This window comes from Cygnus olor, chromosome 4, assembly GCF_009769625.2.
Source record: "Cygnus olor isolate bCygOlo1 chromosome 4, bCygOlo1.pri.v2, whole genome shotgun sequence".
NCBI classification, from domain to species: Eukaryota; Metazoa; Chordata; class Aves; order Anseriformes; family Anatidae; genus Cygnus; species Cygnus olor.
In genome coordinates, this window is record NC_049172.1 from 25,869,631 (window position 1) to 25,887,407 (window position 17,777).

At 37.8% G+C, this 17,777-nt stretch overlaps 1 long non-coding RNA gene across 1 annotated transcript; it reads left to right on the forward strand.

Annotated features, from left to right (window-relative positions):
• Nucleotides 1-12,318: 12,318 nt before the first annotated feature.
• On the forward strand, nucleotides 12,319-16,704 carry LOC121070062. The gene is made up of 3 exons (XR_005819871.1): nucleotides 12,319-12,882; nucleotides 12,974-13,042; nucleotides 16,061-16,704. It is a non-coding gene; the product is annotated as an uncharacterized LOC121070062 (long non-coding RNA).
• Nucleotides 16,705-17,777: the final 1,073 nt, after the last annotated feature.

Here is a 17,777-nt window from a genome sequence, read left to right on the forward strand (position 1 = left end):
TGTGTTTCCAGCATTCAGCAAAATCTTAATGTATTTGTGCCCTAAGTGTGGGTACTATTGCCTTGTCTGTTTCAACAATGTGCTATTTATCACCAATTGCCACTTGAGCTGGAACTCACATGCAGAAATGCAGGCATGTACATACATAACACCTTAATCTTCACCTTTTATAAATCAAGTCATTTTGTTAAAGTGATTTTGCTTTTGGACTGTATAGAAAACTTTAAAATAATTTTTCTTTAGAAGGCAACTCTAAGAATGAGCTAGCTTATGCAGTAACATTCTTACTTAGCTGATCCAGGACAGAATGGAAATAAGGTATGTAAAGTGAGAATATTTAGCTAATTTGTTGGCAAGGGAATCACACCTATTTTCAGCAGCGAGATCAAGGCCAGCTGCTGTTCAAATTAAAATAAGCCACACTTTGATAATGGAGGCAGTGTCAGGCAAATAAAACAAGCATACTTGTTTTAGGCCCTTCAATCTAAAAGTTTCTGAAGCACCTTCAAATATGGGAAGCATAAATAGCTCATTAAAAACATTAAGATCACTCAGATTTGCAAGTACATTTTGTTAAATCAGTCTATAATAAAAAAAATCAATAAAATGATTTTCTTACTTGTGTCAGTGTCTGCCTTCAGCAGGTATTGTATTTTAAAACCTACTGCAGCTGATAGCATTTAGCTCAATTCTCTAATTCATTTCCTCAAGCTTCCTGATAAGTTCTTTCATTCTCAGTATAACAGTTTACTAATGTGAGTTTATACCCAAATTCTAATTCCAATGTGCCATCAGCAATACAGGGAAAATGAAAGTGGACTGCTTGAGTCCACTTTGGGCCTAGCTGCAAAAGGGATTTTGTCTTTCTGCCCAGAGGGCTCTGTATCTGATGTGATTCAAGATGACTCCATCACTGCACTGTTATTTCCCACTGGTTTAAAAATTAGATGCTCAGTTCCCATCTTCATATCGTAAATATTGCCTATGAATATTATACTAATTTGAAAAATTCCATTGATTCCCAGAGGGAAAGTATGGACATTAACATTCTTGTCAATGCGATTATTGGATTTTCATTCTGTTAAATACTGAAAGAAATCCCAAGCAGATTGGTTTTACCTCAGGTATGCATTCTGGTCATGGAGGTCAATGTTTGTGTGTGTTGTTTTTTTTTGTTTGTTTGTTTTTTTGACTTCTGTTTGATTACTGCAATACATCTTAGAATATACAGGAAAAAGAAAAAAAAAAAAAAAAGGCTGAAGTTGCTCAAACATCCAGTAACGCATCACGAATATTTAAATATCACTTTTGGGTGTTCAGGATTTAATTCATATTTTAAGACACCTAAGTGATCAAAGATGATGTTTTTACTATAGGCAGCAGTGTAACTGCAATCTTTGCAGACGTACCCAAGCTAGTCTAAAATTAGCTGACTCCTGTACTGCTACCATTGTTGCCATAGCAGCCCAGGCTCAGCATTTATTATCAATGTCCTGGCAAGGTTTTGCAGCTACAGGGAATCTCATGCACATAAACTGGATGTAAGCCAAGTATTTCAAGGCTAGGTTTTGCTACGTCACATATTTAAATGCAATGCTATCATTCCTAAATGGTTTAGGGTCACTCCTAACTAACTTCCTGTCTGGATGCAGTTTTGTGGTGACGTGGCATACTGACTATATTGAATATTGAATAACAAAAGATCATTTTACCTTGTTTTCATAAAAAAACTTCTTCTAAACATGTTTTCATGCAAAATTAGTTTGCAAAATTAGCACATTTTGCTATTTTTCTTCGCATTATATTGACTGTTACTATAAAAGAAGACTTTGGCATAGTTTGTATGTACACATTTGTAATCTCCTTCACACAAAAAGTTTTATTGATTTAAGCACAAATAGAAGTAGTAGAACTGAGCCACATTTATTCTAATTATAGGTAAATAGCTGAGTTTAGCAGTTTAGATCCAGGGAGCACAACTATTTAATTTTTATTAGTTATTTATTTTGACTTGTTTCCAAATGGCAACACTCTTGGGGTGACTTGGTTTGCTTTGCCTAGAAACTCTAAGAACCTTAGTAACCAATACTGCATTACAAGAAGTTCAGGTGGTATTTAGGTTTGGGTTTAATTCCATGTGAGGAAACTCCATTACAACCTTGTTGAATAAAGATAAATGAAATAAAAATATGTAATAGCCTTTTTATATATGTGTTTAGTAATAAAAATCAGGAATAGTTAAGCAAAATTTAAAATATTTGCTGCTGATCTGACAAAATACTTAATGCTGTCATTCAAACCCAAAAGATCAGTTTTGGAGATTTGCAGTAAGCAGAGTGAATAAAATGAATTTTTGATATAACGGTTAAAGGGTTTGGCCCTTAAGTAAAAACTGTTTTCTCTTCTGCCCTTACCCTAAAATGAGTGTTATTGCACAATCAGGTTGCTAGCCATAAAGCTTTGTAAACTTTTGAACCACGTGGCAGGAATAATAAATGTTAAGGAGTAAGAAAACTGCATCTACCACATCTCAGAATGCATCTCTAACTCTCAAACAGGTCTAGGAAGACATTTGGAAACTGAAATTACCTGAAAGATTCACAGATTCTTGAAGAATAAATTTGCACATTGTAGGACTCCCCAAGGAAGCTTAAAACTTGGTCCCATGTTCTTCTTTGCAGATCTGTCTCCTCTGAATTTCAATCTGAAATAGTCACCTCCTGCTGAAAAGAAACTGTACTTTGGTTTCCCCTGTCTAGCAAAAGAGCTCTTCACACAAAAGACCCTGCACAATGCAAGTGGAAAACCTTGTGGAATTGCAGAGACAAAAATTGTTACGGAAGGAAAAAAATGTTCTCGTATTTCAAGAGTTTCTTTCTCTATTACAGACAAAAGAATAGATTATGGAAAAATCCAAGATGCCCTACAAAACAAAAGCTTTTTCCTGGGCCCTCTGGTGTTTCTAGTTGTGCTTGAGGTTAAAGAAGTGATGTAAACACATCACAAACACAAAGAAGCAATAGGTATTAAGAACTTGAAGATGTTTGGCACTTTCAAAATACAAAAAGCATTTTTGATACACTTAATAGTTGAAACATAAACTGTGTTTTCTTTTTCCTCTTATGAAATTTGTTTTTAAAGTTCTAAATTACATTAAATGAGTTTCAGTGATAAGATATGAAATACCTTACTTGCTTTATCGCTCTTTCATTTCCTGTTTTGACCAGGGTAGGGTATCTTCTCTCATATGTTAGTAATAATCACTCATTTCTATCATATATTCTATCAGAGATGTTCGTTCATTCTTTCCTATGGCTTTATCATGTTTTCATCTGGCTTCCTTTGCTTTGCTTTGGATTAAGAGGTCCCTGGCAAGTTTTTACCATGTTTTCATTCATATCTCTGTATTAGATGAACACTAAAATTTTTCTTACTGAATTCCAGTTTGAGTCAAGTAACAGCATTTTGCTTTATGATTTGTGTTTATGATTATTATTAATAATGTAAATTTGATCATTCATGTAATGATATTAACAAATTATTATCAATAACCACAACCATGTTTATTGAACTAGGCAAAAAATCATATGAAAAATACAACTGATATTAAGAACATGGGTGGATGTCTGGTTTAGACCTTCTACTGAACACTTGATTTCTATTTCTTAAAGAAAGCTTTCATACAATGAATATGCTACAAATATCAACAATGTTTAATCAATTAGGAATAGGAATGAAAGATGAACACAATCATTTTTGCAAGATTAGACTTTAGTTTGAGGTCTTCCAGTTTTATCTGCTGGTTGGTTTTTGTGTCCCGTCCTGTTCCCCACCCCTCTCCACCCCACCCCATCCCCATGAAAAGGAATTTTCGGATTTAAGTATCAGGAAATGCGTTCTTTTTTTCTATAAATACCACAATGCTTTTTCTTTCCGTCAAACTGCAGCACCAAACCTCCATCACTTGACAAATGCTTTCCTTTAGGGGAAAAGAAAGAACATATACATGGATTTCTTTTTCTATATGGCATCAACATTTTTTGTGGATAGTTCTTTATGATTTATTTTATATACAGATAAAATATGAGAGTTTGATTCAGAGATATTTGGGGAATACAACATAGAGAAGCCAGGAAGTTTTACTGTGACATATATAATGGTTGTGGTACAGCTATATACTACAGCAATCTAGTGAAGTAATAGTCTGGGGTGGTTTGCCTTTTATATTACTGTAATTTTGTTTTGGGGAGGATGAAATGCAAGAAACAGAAAGGCTGAACAGAGATGCTCAACTTTCTGATACTTAGCTTTTTGACAATGCTGACATACCCCATCTCTCACTTTAAATCATGCTTACTGTCTGCCTGATGGCTGTATACCTTATATACACTATGAGAACCAATAAAATTTATTTTATCATTTCACTTCATAAATTTTTGAAACAGAAACATCAGTAAAGCTGTAAAGGAGACAGAGTTCTAATACACTCTGTGGCAAAAGATACTTGGCTTGTCTGATGTCAGGTTATTACAGGGATAGAGTTTAGTACCCTTCATGACTTTTCCATTTCCATCTTCATAATATCCATCCGTACCTCAATATGCAGCAACACCTGGACTATTGACATTTTGAGCAGTGTTTCAAGGAGCAGCAAGACTGTGGCTGCTCCAACCGGGAGGACAAGCCAGGAGCCAAAGGACAGGCATAGCACAGGCATTGTCCTCATCATCAAGGTCACATTCCCACAATATCTGAGCAGGGCCATCTTGGGGATAGCAATAGGGCCCATCCACAGACCCAGACAAGGCGAGGTAAGGGAACAGGTCCAGTGACTATCCAGGGAGTTCTGTCTAAACAGCAGGAGACAGCCAAAAACAGGACTGGAGACAAAGCCATCTATGACGTAGGTCCATAGTTTATCCAGCAAAAGCAGCCAGCAAGCTTGGTCAGCTCAGACAAGATCTAGGTGCCCAGGAGCTTAAATGGAACTCCTAGAGGATGTGTAGGTGGATGACCCTGTTGAAACTGATCAGGACAGTAAAGACCTGTTAGCATACTCAAGGCCCTGACACTAGGGCAAGCACCACACAAGGCACTACCACTGCCTAAAGCATCAAGTGGCTTAATTTGGGTTTGCATATATTAAATGATATCAGTAATGCAGATGGATTTTGGGAGAAAAAAAATTTCTTTATTCCAAGGTTCACTCTTGCCTTCTTTTTTGAACTTCAGCAGTAGACATGTTTTGCTATCTAGTCAATCATATTCATATATGATTCATTTGCAGATTTCTAAAAAAGACAACTGCTGAAAGCAGTTTGTTGGGTTTTGTTGTTGTTTTTGTTTGTTTTTTGTTTTCCTAGCAAACATTTGTTGTTAAGTGGAGGAAAGTAAAAGATTTGAAAATGGGAACTAACCAATCACACTAAGACAGTTTTTAGGAGTTTTTGTCTTGATTTTAGAAAGATTTGAAGTTGCTGTCTGAGTGTGAACTGATATGAAAAGAAGGTATTGGGTCAACTTACCTTGCTTTGGGCTCAGAAGGTAACCAACTGTTAAAAGCTTTCTGTGAAGAAGGGGATCATTTCCACACGCAGTTTTATGTGCTTTCTTGGTGAAGATTAGTGACAATCCTCACGTAGGTGAAGCTAACATATCAAATAATATTTGCAACTGATATTTCAACTGCAGAGATTTTGTAGCCCTCTATACTTTCCCTCACACATACTAAGGATGTAGGCAAGAACCCAAGGTAGTGAATATTAAGACTGCCTTCAAATTATTTCAGATGTTGAGCAATATTCATCCAAGTGAAAGTTTCTGTTCAGCTCCTGTTCAATTGAAAACACACACAGCGTTCTGCTCTGCTAGTTCTCAGGTTCCAGCTACTTGCTTTCCTGGCTTAACGCTGGCAATACCTCTGTCTGATTAAGGAAATAGATGTTCATATTAAACATTTGGGACAAACATTAGGATCCCCTGAGAGTTGTACTGGAGGCCAAATGGAAGGTAAAACATTCTGTTTCAGATACGAACATGTATTTATTATTGTTCTGCCCCACAAACTCCAGCCTAATTATACTCAGGCATAAAAGCAAAAGGTGAAGTTCCTTACTTCATCTGAACTTTTTAGTAGGCAACCTTCTCTCAGAAAAGATACCTCAAACAAAACATATAAAGGCTTAATTTTTATTAGGGTCAGACTAGTGAGACAGAGAAAAAATAAACAACACAGTAAGATTTTGCTGCCTAACTAACTAGACTTATACCTGCAGAATAAAAACAGGCTGACTGCTGTGCACACAGTGTGGACATGCCAGTTTGGTCAGCGTGATGCACCCACCCTACACCACTCAGCTAAACAGCAGGGGACTCATCCATTTTCACTTCCTTCCCAAAGTGCCCAGCTCATCAGGACTATTAAGTATATTTCAAGTGTAATCTCGACATTAGTTATCCACCCACTTACCATCACCTACGGATTTATACCTGAGATGCACGTGAACTAAATGTAACATCGCACTTCCCAAGCAGAAGTGATTCTGTCTACTTACATTTAAACAAGACGTTTCCCAGTGTTTTATTGCACGTGGCCTAAATCTAAATACATGATAGCAGAAAATGAATTTATGTTGAGAGAATAATAAGATTCTAAATATTTAGAAACCTTTAAATTGTACAGCAACATAAGGCTCTTAACTTACACTTAGAGTACAGTATCATTATCTAAACATGCCAAAAGCAGTCACCTGGCCAGCTCACCAACGTAAATATCTAAGTCCTCGCGTTCTCAAAATGTTGTTTATATTTTCTGGTCTTAAATGTTCTATTGCAGTGTATATCAGCATATGTTCCCCAAAATCCTGGAATTGATAGATAATATCATTAGTGAGACCTTAAGCATGTTATATCATGCTCTCAGAGATGCAAAATCTAATCTTTTTTTGGCAGACAAACAAAACATTCTCAGATCTACCTATATACCTGCCTGGCTGTCTGGGAGAGACTGGAACAGAAACTCTGAAAATGACACAGACAAGCACACAGACACAGACACATCTATCTATCTGTCTAATCTATCTATCTATCCATCCATCCCTTTTTCCTCCTCCAACTTCTGACCCAGCTTTAGTCTCCCCGGGCTTCCAAAGCCACAGTCTACTCCTTTCCCTCTGTGTCATTTGAGGCTTGTGATTCTCTGCTGCCTTAGTTATTAGCAGAGGAGAAGCTGAATTCTGCCCTCCTCCAGCCACACTCTCTGTAGTAACAGAGCATTGTCTTGTCTGCACTGGGAGCTGCAAGAGAACTAAGAGTAGTCACTCCCCACCAATAACGGAGTATTAACTCAAAGCTTTTGGTTGCTAGGCTAAGCACATGGGATTTTTCGAAAGTTTTTGGCTTAGACACCTTTGAGTGCATTCCTCACAAGTGTGGTGGTTTTACTCAGGTGGGCAGCCGAGCTCCACCACAACCGCTCTCTCACTCCCCCTCCTCAAAGAGGAACAGGGAGAAAATACGATGAAAAGGGCTCAAGGGTTGAGATAACGATGAGGAGATCACACAGTAATTATCATGACGGCCAAAACAGACTCAGCATAGGGAGACAGTAAGATTTATTACCTATTACTAACAAGCTAGAGAGGTGAGAAACAAAGGAAAGAAACCAAAAGCACCTTCCCCCCCGTCCACCCTCTTCCACCTCCTCCCCCCCAAGCGGCTCAGGGGAATGGAGGAACGGGGGTTGTGGTCAGTCTATAGCGCTTCTTCTCTGCCGCTCCGTCTCGGTCACTCTCATCCCCTGTGCTGTGGGGTCTCTCCCACGGGATGCAGTCCTTGCTTAACTGATCCGGCATGGGCTGCCCACAGGCAGCAGCTCTTCAAGAACTGCTCCAGATATGGGTCCGTACCACGGGGTCCATCCCTCAGGAGCAAACTGCTCCAACCTGGATCCCCCACGGGCAGCAGCTCCTGCCACGTCACCTGCTCCTGCGTGGTCTCCTCTCCACGGGCTACAGGTCCGGCCCGGAATCTGCTCCGGCAGGGGTCTTCCACAGGCCACAGTCTCCGTTGGTGCAGGTCCACCTGCTCCACCGGGGTCTCCTCCACGGGCTGCAGCATGGAACCCTGCTCCACCGCGGTACTCCATGGGCTGCAGGGGGACAGCCTGCTCCACCATGGTCCTCACCACAGGCCGCAGGGGACTTCTGCTCTGGCGCCTGGAGCACCTCTCCGCCTCCATCTTCACTGACCTTGGCGCCTGCAAGGCTGTTCCTCACTCCTCTCACTCTCCCAGCTGCTGTGTGGCACAGTTTTTTTTTTTTTTTTTTTCCTGTCTTAAATATGCTCTCTCAGAGGCACAAAACAACATCACTTATTGGCTCAGCTCTGGTCAGCAGTGGGGCCCTCACCAAACATGGGACAGATTCTAGATCCTTCTCACAGAAGCCACCCCTATGGCCCCCTGCTACCAAAACCTTGCCATGTAAACCCACTACAACAAGCCAGAAGGTACTTCCTCACAGCAACCATTTCTCTGCCAAGTTTGAAATTCTCTCGACAAAACACAGATGCTAGAATTATACAGTATAAAAAATATGAAATAATGTAGTAATAATAACATATATACAGCATATAAAATATTAAATAATAAACAGAGCCTCAGTTTTTTTTCATTACCATGCAGAACAAGAGATTTGCAGCCTGGCCTGGCTTTGATAGACAGATGAGCCATGTAGGGTTAAATGTTTCTGAAACAGTTAGACCTTAGGGCAGATAAATGACATCGAAGACAGAAACCCAGATGTTTAGCATTTGGCAAAGTTACAAGTGACTAAAAACAGTCTTATTACAGGAAATTAACGGTACTTGTGAATTGCAGAGCCCACACTTCCAGTAACACTGAGGTTACTTTTTTTCCCTGTAATCATTCCTAATTTACTTTAAAGGCTTGGGAAATATTTGTATGTGAATTTCTGTCATGTTGGCTGCTACTCATCAGTTCGTGTCAAAAGATCACACAGAGGTTATACTTGTAACTATGATTTTACCTGTCATAACGTGAAACTAAGAGCTAAATGGGGGCTCTCATTCTCAGGAGCTGCATATACTAAATTACCCTTATACCAATTAATTAATGAATAAATTATTATAAATTTATTACAGAACTGTATAAAATTACATTATCTGACCAATATTATTTGCAACATAAGATGACAAGCACTGTACTACAAAATGATGAAAGGGATAGAATATAAATACAGCCTGCTCACAAAGTGCTATCACTATTGAATGTAAGCTGGTTTCATATGACATGAGCAATAACATTTCAAAACTGCTTTTTCCTATAAATAAACGTAACACCTGATATCTCAGATAATTATGTAAATATATAAATATGATGCAATTCAACAAAGAGGAGAGATGATTTCAAAAATACTAACCCATCCCCTTATCAAACCCCTACCATGTTCCTGTAGACATGAACGAAGTTGTAGAAATGATGCAGGAACAGCAAGAAAAGTATTGTAAAACAGAGACAATGTATAAAGGAACGCAATACGGATCAAGAGATTGAAAGTTAAATAAATGATATACTAGGAAATAAATGAATTACTTTGAATTTGAAAATTAATGTTACAAAGTTGATATGATAGAGAAGGTGAGCTGGCAAAGAGACTGGAAAGGGTTATGAAAGAAAATTACTACAAGCAATATATACTTAGAAGAGTTGCTGAGGAATGAGGAGGCACAAAGGACTGAAAGAGATATCAAAAAGATTAAGTATCAGTTATGGTTATGAAAGCAGAAAGCTAAAGACTAGCTCTTTGGGAAGGGCTTTTCTCTCTTGCAGAAGTGAAGAAGCATGGCTTTGATGGACAAGGGAGGAATCAAGACTTGGCTACCAGAGAAGCCTGCTTTCCAAATCTATTTTCTGTATGAACTCTTCATACAGTTTAAACTTAAGTAGCCTCTCAAACTCACGTATATAGAAGGAATTCACAAGTATAAATTAAATGCCTCAAAAGAACTTTCAGGTATATACATATCAAACACGAGATCTTTTCTAATTATGTTAATCGTGTATTCTTAGTGTCCTCTGTTAGCAGTTTAATCAGGCAACAAGACTTGATTATCTGCATCATAAGATAAACAGTGTAATTCATAATTATTAAATTTCCTTGCTATCAACTTGAAATACAAGTTTCTGCCATAAACGATAAAGCTGCTATAAAACATAATTAGAGTCGTTCAATATCTGCAATATAAATCACTGTTTTTCATCCAGAAAAATAAGAAAAAAATATACCATTTATTTTTAACAGTTCACAGGGACTTATTTCCATCAAGCAAGCACATAATCGCCCTCACACTGTATGTTCATACTAAATGGAAATTTATTTCCAGACATGCTTGCAATTCCCTTGAAAACGTACACATTGTTGGACTTGATGACCTTGAAGGTCTTTTCTCACCTAGATGATTCTATGATTCTATAACATATCCTCAGAAGATCTTTGTATGTGCCTATAAGTGTACTGAATTAATACCTGTACTGTAAATACAGAGTTATAAACTTTCTATAAATAATTACGAGAGAAACCCTCCCTGCACATATCTGAAATCTCAAACTACACTTAGTCTTAACCTTCTCCTTTACTGAGCTTAAGCACAGCCTGCAGGAGGTGAGTGCACTTCACTGAAGTTGACCATATTGTATTTTATGCTGTATGTGAATCCAGTAGCATGAACTCTGAGGAGTAAGAGGAATACCCTTATGAAAGCTAAGCAATAGGAATGTTCTTTCAACATCCAATATAAGGAAAATGCCTAGAACAAACAAAGGAGCAAGAAAAATACAAAGTTTCTAAAAATTCAAAAGGCCTATTAATCTATTCAGAGCATCCCTTTTGTGGCAGACATTTCAAATTGAGAACTGTATGTTGTATGTCACTGCACTCTTTGTAAAACAGTTGATATAAAAAAAGGGCTGTGGTGACACATGGCCCAGAAAACTAAACCAAAACAGCTTTTGTGAGACCAATCAACCTTGCAGTAGAATAATGGCCACTTAAGCGGGATAGTATAGCAATACACTAAAGGGCATAATTTAAATTTCCACATTCAAGGGGAAATACATTTGTTTCTTGTGGGGAAAAAAAAAAAAACATTTAAGCACTTTTAAAAGGACATCTAAAACATTAATTACACTCTTATTTCTACCAGTTAATTCCAGACAGGAGAATTATCTAGATTACAATACGTTGACTTACATGGATTAATGCTACTTTACAAGTCAGGTTATTTTAAATCATAACTGTCCACAGAAGCAATTATTTGTTTTCTGCAGTTACAGGTTCGCCTATTAACAGTGCTTCAACATTTTTCTTTTCAGAAGTGTCTTGCACACACACTATTTTTGCATATTGTCAGGGTCTGAAGCTCACTCCCTGCCTCCAACTTTAGCTGATGCAGCAACTGTCTTTTTCCACAGCACTATGAAGGAAGAGCTGTTCAAAAACGAGCCTTAAAAGACTTGGGGCAGTGGGGGGTGGAATCTGCTTCACCCAGGAGCTGCTTCAGACCTTCCCCTGGGTCCTTGCCTCTGCTACCTCAGTTGGCTGATCCAGAGCCTGACCCAGCTCAATCCTGGACAGCTGCGACAAGTGATACTGGGCTGTGTGACCCTGTTCGCTATCACTGGACTTGCAATGCAGATGTACCAAAAAATTGTCTGCAATGCATAAACCCCATACAGATCAAATAAATAATTACTGCATATTTCTAAATATTATTTCTAGTTACTTACCTGTAAAGTATGCACTGTTCCTTGCATCATTTTTGCCTGCCTGCCTCACAGAATCACAGGATGGCTGAGGCTGGCAGGACTGTCTGGGTCCACCTGGTCCAACTCCTGCTCAAGCAGGGCCACCCAGAGGAGGCTGCCCAGGACCATGTCCAGGCGGCTTCTGAAGATCTCCAAGGAGGAGATGCCACAACCTCTCTGGGTGGTCTGTGCCAGTGCTCCATCACACACAAATTCACTTTCCTTCAAACAGAAGTTGCTACAAGGAGTTGCCAATGGCAATTCCCTGCTACTGCTTTTCTGAAAACTAGTCAGTGACATTCTTCCTGCATGTCATTTCAGAACAGAAAACTTCCACGATGGCCTTTTAGATCACTGGAATGAACACACCCTAGTGAGAAGAGACCAACACAGAGACGGAGACCAGGAGAGTCTGAGAGGGAGTCTTTACAAACTTAATAACTAGTCCAAAAAACAAATTCCTCAGCAGAGGAGAGTGAGGAATAGAGGGCAAACTGAACTCAAACTGAACTGCTCTATGGGATGTGGGTATTTACTAGAGCTGGAAATAACAGACTGACAGAAGGCTTAAAGGATGTACCTTATCATTCCTCTTTATCTTGATACCAGAATCACAGGAACACCATACTTGATATATGAGACTTAATATATAATTTTTGTGTTGGACCACACAAAAACAAAATGAAACAAAACAAACAAACAAGAACAACAAGAAAGACCTGAGATTTTAAAGGTGGTATTAGAGCTTGGATTTTTTTTTTTTTGGACCTTCTTGCAGTAAAAATGGTGCCCTTTATTTTGTTTCCTTCTGCAACTGAAAGACAATGTTTATTCAGGTAACTCAAGCTCTGCAAGGCTGGAGCAGCAGCAGGCTAGAACATGACGGGACCACTGGTAGTTCTGATGAAGATACAGCTCCACCCTCCAATTTGTAACACACAATTGAAGTTTTTGTTTGTTTGTTTAAATACATTTTTAGAAGCTTCACTGAAGATTAAGTATTTAGCAAAGGATAATCTGAGAATAGTAACACTGTAAAATAAAGCAAGATCTCAAGAGTAAGAACTCATTATATTAAAATTTATGATGAGTTAATGCTGTTAAGTTGGTATTTTCTCCAAAATAACTATTTTGTCCAAATGTTCCCAGTCCAACTGTTAACAACCTGCTGTACAAACAGTAATTTCTGCATGCTGAGGAAGAAACAAAAAGCTACAGGTAAGCTTTAAACAATGTAAGTCAATAAAAGTTGAAATACAAATATGCTTGTCTAACCTAACATTGCTTTACTCTTTTTAATTTACTTAGTATTCCATCCCATTACATTTTCATACCAGTACCCTGAATTTGTTTAAGTCTAACCAAAAACCCCAATAACAACAACAACAAAAAAAAACACTCTTATTTTCACCCCTTGCAGATGTTTCTGGAGCACCTATACCCACTAATATTCTAATCGTGAATTATTGCACTGAATCTCTCATATGCCAATTGAGTAACTGTTGCAATCATTAATTAAGACTTCATCTCTTCCTGTTTATTTCTTTTACTTTTCAAATTAGTAACAATTAAAATATTCAGTGGATTGACATACTACCATTCTACTTCTTCTTCTTATGACCTTCTTGAAACCAGCCCAAAACTCAATAATAATTAGGTCCTTTTCCTTGTCACTATTGCTTATATATATCTCTGAACATTTGTAGTCTGGCTCTTTTGATCCTAATTTAAAGATTTTCTCACTAGCAAGTGACAAAGTCTGTGTCAAAATGTTCACAACATCAACACCATATTTTAAGTATTTATCCTTATACAGAAATTACCATATGTCACAGAACTATTCGTATGCTGAAAATAAATGTAAAAATCAAGTTGGTGGATTGTTTCCTCCTCTCTCCTATCCATGCACATGCAAGTACAAATAGAGAACATTCAGTCCAAAAAAAAAAAAAAAAAAAGGAAAAGAAAAAAGATCCTGTCAAATTTCCTCTCATATTTAATCACTCATATCCATGAAGAGTTCAGTACAGGAATATTTATGAGTAAATTGGAGATTCTGGAAACTTTCCTGAATAAACACCACCTAATACGTTCTAAAAGAAGAAATGCACATTTGAATCAGATGTGTCTCAGTCTACTAGAGAACTTTTCCTGCTGAATTTCTCTGAATAAATACTAATAGATATATCTGTAATACCCGTGAAACACTCCCCAGCTACTGAATCGGCTCCTGCAACTGTTGAAGTGGTTTAACATAAAACTACATTACACTAAATTTCCTCAGGTTCAAATCTTGCTGTAAACCAAAATATTTTCTGCCTATGGAATTCATCCTTCCTCTACATTCTTCAAAGAAAAGAAAAAAAAAAAAAAACTGTCATTCTCTTTAGCACACAGGATCATTTTTCTAATAGCTAATTGTCAACCAGCAAGAAAAAAAAAAATGATGTGCCTGACGTACACAATATCACAACAGTTAGAAAGGTGAGTTCCAGGAAAAGCTTCAGCTATGTGTTACAGTACTTTACTTTTTTTTTTTTTTTCCCTCCCATATTTGAAAAACGAAGGTGTACTTCAAAAGACAGTAAGATCCATTTTCCCCTCCCACATATACATTAAAACCAAATTGTTACTGATAGAGATCAAAGTGCCAGCTGGAAAGAACCCATCAACGTCATAAAATTGCATAAGTTTCTCCACCACCAAGTCACCAAGAATCCCAGAGACTTTTTAGATATCTATGTAAGATACTTCTAGCATTTTTTCATGTTGGGAAGTAGGATGTTTTCATTTCTGACTCAAAATACCATGAACAGTTATCCTGCCACTGAACATGTCAACTCAGGCTGAATTCAACATAACTATACTACTGTACATGCTATTAGTCCTCAAGTACACATCTGACAACTTCTTTAAGTGGCAGGACACTACTAGTGAAGCTAAGAACTTGTAAACACATTCACCTATGAGAAAAGTGAGAAAATCCAAAGCAAAAACTAGCTGAAAAGGCCTGGGGGTGCCAATATTTAAACAAGAGAAGCTGGAGCCATCCCAATTCAACACTGCATACAGACCGTGCGTACAAGGCAATAGCAAAGTTCCTGTCCCAGCAAAAGAGAGATTTCATCACTGTGAAAACAGTGATTAAGATTTAAATCTTATGGTCCAATTTGAGCTTCATTTGCTACAGAGAAATGCCCAGAGAACCCAAAAGAAACATAATATTTTTTGGTGTGACCAATAGTAAAAAATTATGCTAAAAGAATTACCATATGTCAAAACTTATTATTGGGTTAATACATTATTTCATAAGCACATTCACAGCAATGCTAATGATAGACTGTAATTTCACATATGCTTTTAAGGTGTTTTTTAGCAAAGAACTCTACTCTGCATTTCTTCATGAATGTCATCAGACATCAAACAGGTGGCAGACAGTCCTATCATTCCATTTGTTCCAAAAAGCAAAGTTCAATTATTGTTTTTATCTAATCGTTAAGTGAGTAACATCAGTTACTCACTCAAAACCTTTCATAATACTTCTGTAATTCTAAGGATTTATAACAAGAATAATGGAAAGCCATATCAGAATCTGTCCTTTAGGTCATATGTACTGAAGTCATACCTGTCATGCCATAAGTGAGCTGAGTTGACTATCATTCAACCAATTGTTTGTAGTTTCCTCTGTCATTTCATTGTTACAGTGTTCCCTCCACATACTTCTGAAGTTCATAACAAGCTATTGCAGTTCTTGGGTTTATTAATAAATATGAAATAGAATCAGACCCCTTTGTTTTTTTCACACGTTAGTGACTTGCCATAGCAGCATTTCTTTCATTGTATCTTGAAGTGCCACAGGTTTCTTTAATACCTGTTTGGCATAATCACCTATTCTGTGCATCTCACCAGAATTCAGCTAGAGACTAATTCTGCAAGGTGTTGAATTCCTTGCAAAAAAAGCTGTGTCCTCAGATCTTATTAGTGGAACTGATGCACTGAGGAATTAGGCCCAAACTCAAACCTGATTTCATTATCAATATCACAGCTTCTGAGCTTGTTTACACAGGCTGCAATGGCTACTGCACTAGTCAAGCCTGTTTTTCCCGGAGGAGTTTTGAGAATTGGAGCTGGAAAACAGGAAACAACAGTATTTTAGAGGGAGGGAACAAGCTGCAGTGAAGATGCAAAGATGCCCCTTTTACCCTCCAGTAATATACACACATTCTTTTCTTATAGAGCTTGTGCCTGGTATCATCAATCCAGAGACTGTGTCTATGCTAATCCACATGGAGGATGCCCGGAAGATCACATAAAATACCGCTCCTGTCTGTGAAGAGATGCCATCATTCTCAATGTTCTCAGCACTGCCAAGTGTTTGATCTGTAAACCTATATTTATGGCAACAGTTCACACTCATACTGAAAATCTGCAAACCGTTTTGCCCAGCAGTTTTCAGTACATTAATTTGCAACACAGTTGGCAGAGTATGTAGTAAACAGAGTGGTCATCCAGTTTTCTTCAAAGTTTTCTTCACAGAGGATGAGCATGTTCTTTACTTTATCTCTCAGAGCTTGTATAAATGAACACTTTATAATGTTTTGACATCTTACTCTATTCCCAGAATCAAGAATGAAAAGAGGGGGAAAAAAGATACAACAACAAAACAATCAATGCCAATTGTTTTCTGTTACCATACGCAGCCTTTTGCAACAGAAGAGTAGAAGGTGGTTGTTTTTTGTTTGTTTGGTTGGTTGGTTTTTTTGTCCATAATAGTGGTAATTCTCCACTTTCTAACCCAAGCTTATTTCTTGATCACAGCAATAATAGCTCCGCATGTTATGGCTAAACAATATATTAAACAAGACCCAAATGGATACAACGTACCTCTTTCAAGAATTCCATAAAATCTGTAGAAGGTGTTTAAAGTGAATTGTTAAGGAGCATTTTTCAAGGAGTACTTTTCACAAGAACATACTAATAAAATTTAGCATAGGATATGGAATGGGTAAATATGTTATGCAACATCCTGTTTGCCTTCTCCACCTTCCTCTGCCTCCATCTTCCTCTGAATAACCTGGTGGTCCTAACAAGGCCTTTAATCAAACAAGATTTTGATCTTCTGACAGTTTTAAGAGGACAGTAAACCTGAAGTTTGAGTAGAAAGCCTACAGAACAGTCAGTTCAAAACTGGTGAAACAAGTCTGAAAGAACTCCAGAAGATTTAAACCATTTGGGCAGTAGACCAAGGAGATGAGGAATGTGGAAATGTTCTCAGCTGTGAAACAAAAGCCTCCTGAACAGAATTCAAAATGAGGGAATAAACCAAGAGATGACAGGGGCCAGACACTGGTTGCTGAGGAATCCAAGTGGCATGAAACAAAGCCCAGAAAGCACTGCAAGACTGCTGATTTGAGAGTCAAGAAACTGAAAACTGTAAACTATTATTTCTGGCACAATTTGTTGGAAGTGCCACAGTGTGTCCAGAGAAAAGAATGAGAGAAAGATGGATCTCTGTAAGGATAGAAGGAGAACAGGCAGAGGTCAGCAGCTTAGAAAGCGCTGTTAAATTGTGTGTTGCCATTATACAAGGAATGGCTTGACCGTTTTTCTGCAGGACTTCAGCTGGAGTCAGTTTCAAATCTACTTCGTTTTATGCTTTCTTAGTCATTACCACAGACTGGGGAAACAGCATCAAACTGCATGCAGGTTTATTTCTGGGAATATCGAAACCTTTGAGTGCCCTTCATTCTTCTGAATAATAAAACAAATTTACTCATTTGCATGGAGACGTTCATCATAACCTTGATTTTAGTCCTCAGTAAAGTGTAGTGTAGTAAGTTCAGAGAAAGGATATGGGAAAGGAACAACATTTAAATAATTTGAAAAATAGCGCAGTCAATAAATTATACTTTTGTTCTTCCCCCGTGAATTTCTCACACCTTGGCATGCTTGA